The following is a 12,373-nucleotide window of genomic DNA, read 5'->3' on the forward strand; positions in this document are numbered from 1 at the left end:
ACCTCATCTGGAATACTGGGTCCAGTTCTGGGCACCCCACTTTAAAAAAGACATAGACAAACAGGAGCAAGTTCAGAGAAGAATTATCAGGATGGTGAGCGGTCTGCAAATCATGTCCTATGAGGAACGGTTAAAGGATCTGGGAAGGTTTAGCTTGCAGAAGAGAAGGCTGAGAGGAGCCTTAATAGCTGTCTACAAATATCAGGAGGGCTGTCACAGTGCAGAGGGATCAGCCCTATTCTCATCTGCACAAGGAAAGACTAGAAGCAATGGGAGGAAACTGAAAGGGAGGAGACACAGATTAGATATTAGACAGCGAGGGGATCAATGAGTGGAACAGGTTACCACAGGAGGTGGGGAGTTCTCCTTCAATGGAAGTCTTCAGAGGCTGGACAGACATCTGGGATGATTTAGTGATCCTGCACTGAGCAGGGGGTTGGACCCGATGACCCTGGAGGTCCCTTCCAACTCTACCATTCTAGGATTCTATGATTGACAATGAGCAGTAGGAACCGCCCACCTGACACCTTCACACTGAAATTAAGAGGAGCCCATACAGGGTAACAGAAGGGAGAGAGACATCCTCAGAGTTAGCCGAAGCTGTGCAGACCGCCCCACGGACATGACAGGTCAGCCTTATGTGCTGGCGGAGGGATGGATCTGCCGCGGTGCGTCTGTTCGTGGTCAGACGTGCCCTGAGGATATAGGAACAATCACGGAAAACATGCAAATTCCGTACAGATGTTCGCCTGCTCCGGGCTCCAATCATCGCTGTAATAATATCTGCACTTACAGGGATTCTTCCCTGAGTCACAATGAGGACCCCTCAGAGTCCCTGAGTCACAATGAGGACCCCTCAGAGTCCCCGTTCTGCACCTTAATGACATTTCACTGATGTTACTTCTCTGCTGATATATAAAGCTAATTTCACAGTCTAACACACTGTGTAGCACTATTAGATTAGTTAATGTACAGAGCTGTTATATGGTCACTGTATGGCGGTATTTACATTGTATGGCACTGCTACAGTTTCCTTCATAGTCTGTGGTGGTGGCGGCACTATATACAGCAGCGTTGTTACACCGCAGTATTGTAATTAGATGAATTAATGTATTGAGCTTTTATTTGCTCAATGTTTGGTAGTATTATTTGAGAATGACGTGGTAGTATTTATTTAGGTATTGAGTGGCACTGCTACTTAGGAAGTTTACACTACAGTGCATTGCCATGGTGGCACTCTATGGCATTATTTGGGCAACACATGGCACTGTCATTTGGCCACCATCTAAAATGACTCTGCTATTTGTGCACTGTATGACAGTAGACAACAGAACTCACATCCAGCCTAAAGCCGACCCTAGGCAGAAATAAAATCGTGGAGCTCTTTTTTGGTTACTGATTATTGGTGTTATTGAAGCATTGTATGGCGGCATTTATATTGCATGGCACTGCTGCAGTATATTTTGTAGTCTATGGTAGTGGCGGCACTATTTGTAGTATTCACCCAGAGTGTTGTTAGATAACTTTATTATGGAGCTTTTATTTGGTCATTGTATGTTGGTATTACTTGAGCACTACATAGTAGTACTTACTTAGGCAATGAGCAGCGACTTAGCATTACAGTGCGTCGCAATGGTGGCACTCTGTGGCATTAACCGGGCAGCATATGGCACTGTTATTTGGCCCCCATCGATTGTGACACTGATATATAAGCACTATATGACGGTAGAGTTATTTGCGCACTATATGACGGTACACAACAGGGCTGGCATCCAACCCTATGTGGAGCTGAAAGTCCCAGCATGCAATGCATGTCTCCGAACCACATGGCATTCAGCCTGATGCCCTTCTAGCTAGCAGGGCATGCTGAATCATGTAGTACCACCATATCCATAGAGCGGCAGCCGATACATCCTGTACGGCATCATCTATAATCTGCAGGGATCCTCGGACCGCCGCGCCGATTTCTATAACATCCATCGGACGGGGTTGCACGCAGCGGCTACAGTTATGGCGGAATTCACTTTTTATGGAACTCCTATTGAGCGATGAGATATAAATAGCGCCGGAGCCGCGGGACGAACGCCAGAAAAAACAAAATGGCTATTCCTGTCTGATCCTCTATACGTCCGTCTATAGGAAGCGCTCGCTGGAGAATAGCGGCCGGCCAAAGAAAATATACTTCAATGCATATTAGAGCCTGGAATGTCGCTGGAATGGCGAGCGGAGCGTGCCACAGGAAGCGGAGTCTCTGCGGGGAGCGTCTCTGTGTTATGGTTGATTTATGTGGCCAGCGTCTGCCAGGATGGTCCCCACTTATATCCCTTCCTGGGAAAGCTGGGTGACAGCGGATACGGATCATCTCTCATTGCCTACAGCAGCAATCCCGATTCAGAGACACCGGACAACACAGCACTGAGACATTTATCAAATGCTTGACTTATCTTGGATTGATACTGAGTTACATCATATCTTATACTCTAGTTGCTTCCAGAGCTGCATTCGGAATTCAGCGAGTCCAGTTTTTATGAAATGGCTACTTTTAACAGTGCGATCGGGTGTCACCAGTGTCCTGAAAATCTAAACATTGTTTTAATTCTCTAGTTACATCCAAAGCTGCATCAAGAATTCAGCATCCATCATTCAAATACCCAAAGTTCCAATTTTTATGGAAATGCTATTTTAAGTAGCTACGTGTACTCTAGTCACATCCAGAGCTGCATTAAGAATTTAGTTTGTGTTTTAAAGGAGTTTTCCGGGATTAAACTATTGGTGACCTATCTTCAAGATAGGTTATCAGTAGGTAATTGGGGGGGTTCGCTGTTTGAGTTCCCCAACGATCAGCTGAATGAAGCTCTGAAGAGTTCTGCTGTGACTTCAGCTCATACCAGGCATAGCGCTGTACATTGTAGAGTGGTCGGGATTAGTATTGCAGCTAAATCCCATTCACTTAATTGGGACTGAGCTTCTCAGGTCACATGACCCATGAACATGACATCACAAGCCTAAGAACAGACCGTGGCACCCACCTGATCACCGCAGCCTCTTCAACCAAGCTGATCGGCAGGGATCCAAAGCAGAGGATCCCCGATAATCAACTATTGATGACCTATTCTTAGGGTAGGTCATTAGTAAAATCCCTTTAAGGGGCTCAGTGATTCGGCAAGAACGTTCTTAGGAATGTTCGTTTGCCCAATCATTGGGCCCTGTGAACATGGCAGACCAGGTAGATGAACGCCGATATCATTGATCGGCGCTCATCATCGCCACCATATCTATAAATGTAAAAGGACCTTTAAATATCTGCCAAGGGTCCCACTTTGTTTGACCCTACAATTTTTACTAGGCTGTGGGTAAACACTTGGCAGGTCAGTTTTTTAAATGTCTTAAAAGGGGCGTGGCTAAGAGGAGTTGTAACCATGTGTGCTATTTTTAGCGCTGTATGTGTTAGATGCTATTTATAACTCCCTCCCACTTGGTCCTGATGAAGCTGCACATAACGGCGGTGATGGAAGGACCCGCCCACAAAGGTTTGAATCCAGCAACCGCCGCCACAAAGCCCAAGATTCAGCCCCCTGACAACGGCATTTAGGGGGGCGCCGTCTAAAACAATCCGTGATCCTATACTTTATCGTGGATTCCGCTTACATCGGCATATAGATATACACTCGGAGGAGTTGCACTTTAAGTCAAATTGGAGCGGCTCACGTCTCCAGATTGTAGTCAAAATTGGTATTTCCTTTCATGGAGATTTGAGGCGCAGCTCCTGGCGCCGAGCAGCGATCTTGTGTTCTCACTCGTATGAGAGGTGCGTCCGCTGCAATCTTCACACCATCTGCCCGCTCCGGTCCTATTCATGGGTGTAGAAGTCGGAGCGCCCGCTTCTCCACAGCGGACATTCGCACTGCTCTGTTTTTGATGAAAAGTACAAGATATGCCTGCAGGATTACGGGACTTTCCGGACGGCAAATCTTATCCCTGCAGATTTATTAACTGCGCCGGTGGAACTGCGAAATAGTTTCCAGCCGATTGTTGGATCAGAAACCAGAAGGGAGAACAATGGGAGGAATCCATCAGCTCACGTATCGGCCAGTAACAGCGCAGAGGGTTTCTGAATTTTCCATATTAATGGCCATTGTTTTTTTAGTATTCAGGGGTTTCTTAAGTGAATTTCACACGGAGGTTATTATTGTTTGAATGAAGGTATTCTGCACTGTATGGCGGCACTCATCGTCGTAGATGCTCTGTATGCCGCCATATGGCGCCTCCACACCGTCTTATGGTATTCTTAGGGGAAAACACCCATTTAGTGGATTAGCAACAAGAAAAAGTCAAGTAGAAGGGAGTGTCATCGCAGAGTAAGGCTGCCCCGGGTTGATTTGTAGTCTGTTACCATGGAGACACATTGGACAGCCTAGGAACTGTAGACAGAAAACGGGAAGAGATGTTTTTTATTAAAGAGGTTGTTACAAAATCTCAAATTATTCCTATAAACAGAGTAGGGGATAACTTTCTGATCAGTGGGGTCTCACCCTTGAGACCCCCGTCAATCCCCAGAACAGGACTCTCGTGTTCCATTCTGATTGTCATTGCAGGGGCCTCATCTCTTCCACATGAAGGGGGCGCTGTCTGAGCATGTGGGGTAAGCACTCTATTCATTTCAATGGGGCTCACGGAAATACCCGAGCATCTGCCGCTGGGTTATCTCTGCAGCCCTATTGTAAGTGAGTGGAGCGCTAGTGCACTTACACAACCGGCACTCCATTCAGTCTTCTCCTCACTGCGGGGGGTGCAGTAACCATGCAGTGAGGGGTGCAGTAATCATGCAGTGAGGGGTGCAGTAACCATGCAGTGAGGGGTGTGGTAACCATGCTGTGAGGACGGGGGATGCAGGAACTCTGTTTTCGAGATCGACAGGGAATTTAGTGATGAGACCCCCACCGGTCAGCAAGTTATCCCCTATTCTGTGGATAGGGAATAACTTGTAATCTTGGTACAGTGCTTTTAGGACTAGGATATTGATCATGCACCCTCAGCCAATCAACTGTTTGAAGAGCGACGCGGCCTCTTCTCAGTCCAGTGATGCCTCATTAATTTGTGACGTAGTCATTCATCAAGTGAATAAGATTTAGCTGCTATACCAGGCACCACCACTCTGAAATGTACAGCAGTGAAGAGGCCGCGGTGCCCACCCAAGCACAGTGGCCTCTTTGGAACCATTAATCTGCGGGGGTCCCGAGTGAACACTCACTGATCATCTATATCCTTAGAAGGGGTTATTCAGAGAGTAAAATATTTACCCAATCTGGTCCGATCCAGCTGTGATGGCACCTCCAATTCCGCCTTGGTTTCTGACATGACATGGTATGGAGCTCTTTCCACCTTCCAGGTACTGGTGCCATCATCGCAGAAGGCTGGCTATCTATTTCAATAACTAAACAAGCCCCTTATCTGTCATGGCCAATGCATCGTCCGAGAAAGGGGCGGCTTAGTTATTGAAATCAGTCATTCAGCCTATCCCCTGCGAGGACGTCAGCAGCGCTGGAGAGATGGAAGGAGCTCCGTACCATCTGACATCGGAACCGGCTAGAAGTGGAGGGTGGATGAGATAAGTATTTCAATCTCTGGATTATCCCTTGAAGTCTATCTGCAAAGTTGCTTCCATTCTCACTTTAGATGCATTGCTGCAATTAAAAATGCAATTCCGCAGATGGACATACCCTTTAATATGAGAGCCACAATCGCCTCGCCGGGTCTGACGCAATCAGCGGTGAGGCATGAATCACACACCGTCAAAGACCATGTATACTACTAGAGAATGCAAATCAAGAACGTCCCTAAGCAATTTACACTGATAGCAAAGTAGTCAAAGAAACATGGCCGCCGACCGGCTGATTCCGCTCCACTCATTTGCGTAGACAAATTCTGTTTAGGGTTCAGAGATTACCGGGACAAGATCAGACCTGATACATTACAATGCAAAGGTGGCTTATCTGGAGCAGGAAAATGTAGAATAAAACACCCGCCTGCCTGAAAATCTGCCCTCTGCACCTGCCAGAAAGACCGCTTGGTGAATGGGAAGACGTCTGTGGGCAATACCTGTATGTGAGAAGGGTCTGTCAGCTATATGTTGCCCTACTGAGATCCCCAGCAATCAGCTGTTATCTGTAGTACTTGATCGGAAGTGTTCAATTCCCCTGCAGCGCCTCCGCAGGAGAACTGAGGCATTACATTGTTCGCATTTAATGGTATAATCAGACTGGAGCAGAGGATGTTAAACCAGTTTTGCCAGTATAATCGTGATTGCTGCCATCTCTGATGTACGCTGGTATGAAGTAAGAGATTGAGTACTGAAGGCCTCGCTTCTATGGAAGGGGTTAATGTGCCTCTGTCTGGTTGTATACTGTGCCATGTTATGTCATGCTATAACACAGCCGCCTCGTCTGGTGGGCAGGGCGTGGGCGAGGCACACTTACTATGGAGTGGAAACTTCATGCTGCATGTGGTTACCAGCTCTGCAGAAACCATGAGATGCAAAATGAATTCGATGTATGGAGGGGAGGGGGGGGGGGGGGGATTTACATGTTTCACACAGTGATGGGGATCATTGCATCCATGTATCATGCAATTAAAAGAGCAACCTAGCCTCTAAATGTATTTGCTATAGTCCCAAAATTTTGGCCCATAATCCTTTGCAACAGGGTAGTGCATCCAAGCTTCTCTTAGCCTGGAGGTGGTTCACATATTTTATTTTGGGAGTGGGTCTCCATTCAGGATTTCATCTATTAGTCAGAGCAAAGGAAAGCTACAAGAGCGTCTCTGACCCTGGAGGACCGCAAGTGTTTGTGCATTAAGTATACAGTCCATTGGTTTCAATGAGAACTGTGTAATACTTCATTTCTCCTGTGGGGGTGCTGCTGGAGAATCGAACACTACCTCATCAGATTACATCTCTTCACTGCGAATCTCAGCAGCTGGACATCTTGCAGCCAAACAGTTTATATGCCCAAAGAAACAGTCCCTGCTGTGTGCGCCAATTCTTTTTTCTGTGCCACTTTGTGCCTTTCTAAGTAATAGAGTCCCTCATGTGCGCCACCGGGGTAATAGTGCCATTCTGTACCCCCTGAAAGTAATAGCGCCACTGTATCTCTCAAAGTAATAATGTCCTCTGTACTATAGTGCCACTCTGCCCCCCTCAAATTTAGATTGCCACTCTGAGCCTCTTAAAGTAGAAATGCCTCTCTGTGTCCTTGAAAGTAATAGTGCCATTCTGGGTCTCTCAAAGTAATTATGCCCCTCTGTGCCACAGTGCCACTCTGTCGCCTCTCAAATTAATATTGCGTCTTTTAGCCTTCCAAAGTATTAATGCCACTCTGTGCCCCTCAAAGTAATACCGCCATTCTTTGCTTACTGCAGTCTACAGCTACCGCTGCCCCCTCGAAACACCAACCAACAGAGGACAAACTTTGGTGCACACTGTCGCAGATCGCATCGCTGCTCAGTGAATTTCAGAGCCTGACTCCTCCCCCTGTCTCCTGCTGTCTGTCTGACCTGACTCCTCCCCCTGTCTCCCGCTGTCTGTCTGACCTGACGCCTCCCCCTGTCTCCCGCTGTCCGTCTGACCTGCAGCGGTGGGAGTTAAAGGTTCTTCTCTGCCCTTGGGTCCGTCTTTGTCTTGTGTCCTGCGGACATCCTACATGGGGCAGTGCCCAAAAATGGGGACTGTTCCGCTGAGATCAGGCCAGTTGGGAGTCGTTACTGTTATGGAATTCGGCTGTAAAGACATCGCCACTGAATCTGTAAACTGTTCCTGTTGCTTAGTTACAATATGGCGGCTTCTTCTGCGCTGCACACAAGATTCCTGCGTCTTCCTAAGAATGTTTTCATTCATTGACAGCAAGCCAAAAAATGTCGCGTGACGTTCCGTTAGATTTCCGTAAATCTAGGGAGTTCCGCCTAAGTGCCGCCTAGTGCCATGCTGGGAGTAGTAGTCCTTCAGCAGTTGGAGGTAAACAACACCTGGCACCATTGTAGAAGACGACTACTTCTCATCTGAAAGGTAAACAGACGCAGGACAATAGTTGTCAATCCGATGAACATATTTACTTTTCCGCCCGTAGAGATTTTCCGTCTCGCTCAGCCTTCCGCTGTTTAGGATGCAGGACGCTGGCGCGTTTCTCAAGCTGTTTCTGCTTTTGTGGAGATGCAGAAAATGGGGCCCTTTGTACTGCAGCCTCCCCGCCAGGTAGAGGGGATTCTCCGGCTGCTGCAGCGCTTCGTTCTTTTATTCTTCGCAGTTATGTCGCTGACCTCGTTTCGCACACATCAACTATTCAATCTGCGTTCAGCCGGTGACTGATACGGCTTCGTAGAAGACGCTGCGGTTGAGGAGACAGTCAGTATGCCACCACCGCTCGCAGGCTCCGCAGTAACCTGCTAAGTTAGATGGCGCTCACATTCTGCGACAGATCAGCCGTGGAATGTCTGCCTCCAAACCCGCACCTTCTGAAGCGGGTTTCATCGTGACTTCCTGTGTGGAATTGGCGACATAATTGGCACGTCGCGGATTGGAATTCCACGCCGCAAGTCGTTTTTCGCACGGGTTTTGTGCGGGTTATTTCTGCAGCTTGTGGATGAGATTTTCAAATGCAGCAGAATGTCCGTGCAGGGGGTCCGCATGCAAATGCAGAATGTCCGTGCAGGGGGTCCGCATGCAAATGCAGAATGTCCGTGCAGAGGGTCCACATGCAAATGCAGAATGTCCGTGCAGGGGGTCCGCATGCAAATGCAGAATGTCCGTGCAGAGGGTCCGCATGCAAATGCAGAATGTCCGTGCAGAGGGTCCGCATGCAAATGCAGAATGTCCGTGCAGAGGGTCCGCATGCAAATGCAGAATGTCCGTGCAGAGGGTCCGCATGCAAATGCAGAATGTCCGTGCAGCGGGTCCGCATGCAAATGCAGAATGTCCGTGCAGAGGGTCCGCATGCAAATGCAGAATGTCCGTGCAGAGGGTCCGCATGCAAATTCCGCTCTGTGCGAACCTTACTTTAACGTTACAGTAGAACTGGGGGGGGGGGGGGGGGGTTGGAAGTTTCTGGCTCATAGAGGAAAGACCAAAATGCAGAGCCCCCAATTTTGGAACAATGTAAAGAGGGAATATTCTTTGAGTGATATTTTTGTTAGGTCACATCCGTTACACACTAAGCCACGCTCTGTGTGTCCCCCGAAGTAATAGTGCCCTTTAGTGACCCCCTCAAAGTAACAGTGCACCCACAGGTCCCCCTCAGTAGTAATGTCCTGGCATGCCCCCCTAAGTAATGATGGCCTTACATGCCCCCTCAGTGATAATGGCTCCGCATGCCCTCCCTCTGTAATAATGCATGCCCCTCCTCAGTAATAATGCTCCTGCGTGCCCCCCTCAATAATAATATCCCTACATGTTCCCTCTGTAATATTGCCCCCCGTAGTAATAATGTCCCTGCATCCCCCCCTCAGTATAATAACCCTCCACAGCACTATGACATCACAGGATCTAGACATTAGGTGATCGCACTACCCAGAAGTCATTGGGAGACCAGAGCTGCTGGTGGGGTATATGAGAGAGCTGAGTATAGTCTGTTCTTCATTCTACTCCATTCCCTGTGGAATATTTCCCCTGCCTCCTGGGACGGTTGGACAAACCCCAGAATCTAGGACTGTCCCACTGAATGAATGATGGTTGGGGAACGTGCAAAATCAGGTTGGCAGCCAACTTTAATACACTGATAAATCTGCCTAGGTGGGCAGCCATAGAGCACATGGTGGATACATTGGAGCTTCCATATGTAAATTTGCCAGTTAGAAATTGGGAAAGTTGGGTGAAGACCCTTGCAGGAGATGTTGGGGGAGGACCCTTGCAGGAGATGTTAGGTGAGGATCCTTGCAGGAGATGTTGGGTGAGGACCCCTGCAGGAGATGTTGGGTGAGGACCCCTGCAGTGGGATGTTGGGTGAGGACCCCTGCAGTGGGATGTTGGGTGAGGACCCCTGCAGTGGGATGTTGGGTGAGGACCCCTGCAGTGGGATGTTGGGTGAGGACCCCTGCAGGGGATGTTGGGTGAGGACCCCTGCAGGGGATGTTGAGTGAGGACCCCTGTAGGAGATGTTGGGTGATAACCCTTGCAAGAGAAGTTGGGTGAGGACCCTTGCAAGAGAAGTTGGGTGAGAACCCTTGCAGGAGAAGTTGGGTGAGGAGTGGACCCTTGCTGGAGATGTTGGGTGAGGACACCTGCAGGAGATGTTGGGTGAGAACCCTTGCAGGAGAAGTTGGGTGAGGACCCTTGCAGGAGAAGTTGGGTGAGGACCCTTGCAGGAGAAGTTGGGTGAGGACCCTTGCAGGAGAAGTTGGGTGAGGACCCCTGCAAGAGAAGTTGGATGAGGACCCCTGCAAGAGAAGTTGGGTGAGGACCCTTGCAGGAGAAGTTGGGTGAGGACCCTTGCAGGAGAAGTTGGGTGAGGACCCCTGCAAGAGAAGTTGGGTGAGGACTCCTGCAGGAGATGTTGGGTGAGGACTCCTGCAGGAGCCTGTTGGGTGAGGACCCCTGCAGAAGATGTTGGGTGAGGACTCCTGCAGGAGCCTGTTGGGTGAGGACCCCTGCAGAAGATGTTGGGTGAGGACCCCTAGAGATGTCATATAAGGTCCATCGTAGTACAGTATGTTCTTGCAGGCTGCATTGAGAAAGTTTTACATCACGTTATGAGGAAATGTTCACATGATGTAACAAGGCCCCTGGTAAGTTTTCATAACTGATACATTGCAGCAGCATCTCTGTGCTGTAAAACATAGCTGATGTTTACCGGAAATACTGCCACTTTTCATTAGGGACACGTCTGGTATTGCAGCTTAGTCCCATTCAAATAAGCTGCAATACCATTTACAACCTATGGACAGAAGTGGCGTTGTTGCTGAAGGAAAGTAGCCATGTTTTTCTAGCCTTGGACAACTCCATGTGATCCGGGAGGGTTCTGTATGTTACTCTTTTTTTTACGTTTTGCAGGAAATCGTGTTGTTTTATTTGTGACAAATGTATCAAATGATCACATGTCGTACACTGATGATAAATTAGTTGCATCTTTAACCACTTCACGACCGCTTAATATTAATTTACGCTGGGCGGTCCTGAATTGTGTATGAAGGGGCTCTGGAGCCGAGTCCGCTCCATACCTGGCGGATATCAGCTGTTTATGTCAGCTGATGGCTGTTGGTAACTGCTGCGATCAGAGTTGGTCCTGATTGGGCAGTTAACTCTTTAGATTCCGTGGTCAAAGCTGAAACAGTCAGCGGGAGGGAGGACCCTTCCCATGCTTCATTGGCACCCCCTACAGTACGATCCGAGTGTGCCGATGGGCTAGCATGGCAGATCAAAGCCTGCTGGAGGCTCCTATGGCTGACATGCTTAGATGATTATCAAAACCTGTAGGGTTCGATAGACAACACTAAAAATCGCTATACTGAAGCATTGCAGCATATAGTACAGGCGATCAAATGATTGCAAGTTCAAGTCCCCTGCTGGGACTAAAGAAAAGTGTAAGAAAAGATTTAACAAAGTTTTTAAAACAGGAAAAAAAAAGGTAAAAATCTTAAAAATTAAAAAAGAAGTCAGAACTATTAAAATATCACATTATTTAACCCACTCAGTGAAGGCTGAAAAAGAAAAAAAAAAAGACGGAATGCCAGAATTGATTTTTTTCCCATGTATCTCAGCTCCCAAAAATTGTGAATAAAAAGTGATCAAAAAGACTTCCGGCTCTCAGAATGGTAATAATAAAAATTACAACTCACCCCACAAAAACAAGTCCTCATACAGCCCATTAAAAGAAAAAAGTAAAGAGGTTACGGCTCTCAGAATATGGCGATGAAAGCAATTTCTATGTAACCGTAGAACAAAGTTCATATTTCATTTTTACTGCATTGTGAACGCTGTAAGAAGTAAACCTCCCCAAAAATGGCGCCATTGCATTAAAAAAAAATTTTCCTCACATTTTTAGGGTGCACTCACACGACCGTATATCGGCTGGGTTTTCATGCCCAGCCGATATACGGCGTCTCTCTCTGCAGGGGGAGGAGGCTGGAAGAGCCGGGAGCAGTGCTCTGAGCTTTCACCCCCTCTCTGCCTCCTCTCCAGCCCCATACATTATTTTCAACAAGACGAGGCGGGACAGGGGCGGAGCTAATTTGTGCAACTTAGCCCCGCCCCCGTTCCGCCTCCTCTCATTGCAAATAGTGCCGAGGGGCGGAGAGGAGGCAGAGAGGGGGCGGGAGCTCAGAGCACTGCTCCCGGCTCTTCCAGCCTCCCCCCCTGCAGAGAGAGACACCGTATATCGGCTGGGCGTGA

At 48.1% G+C, this 12,373-nt stretch overlaps 1 protein-coding gene across 1 annotated transcript in view; it reads left to right on the forward strand.

The window, feature by feature from the left end:
- ITPKB (inositol-trisphosphate 3-kinase B) overlaps positions 1–12,373 on the forward strand; it is an 89,987-nt gene that overhangs the window by 12,326 nt on the left and 65,288 nt on the right. The gene's annotated exons all lie outside the window — the stretch shown is intronic.

Source organism: Eleutherodactylus coqui, chromosome 3 (assembly GCF_035609145.1).
Source record: "Eleutherodactylus coqui strain aEleCoq1 chromosome 3, aEleCoq1.hap1, whole genome shotgun sequence".
Lineage (NCBI taxonomy): Eukaryota > Metazoa > Chordata > Amphibia > Anura > Eleutherodactylidae > Eleutherodactylus > Eleutherodactylus coqui.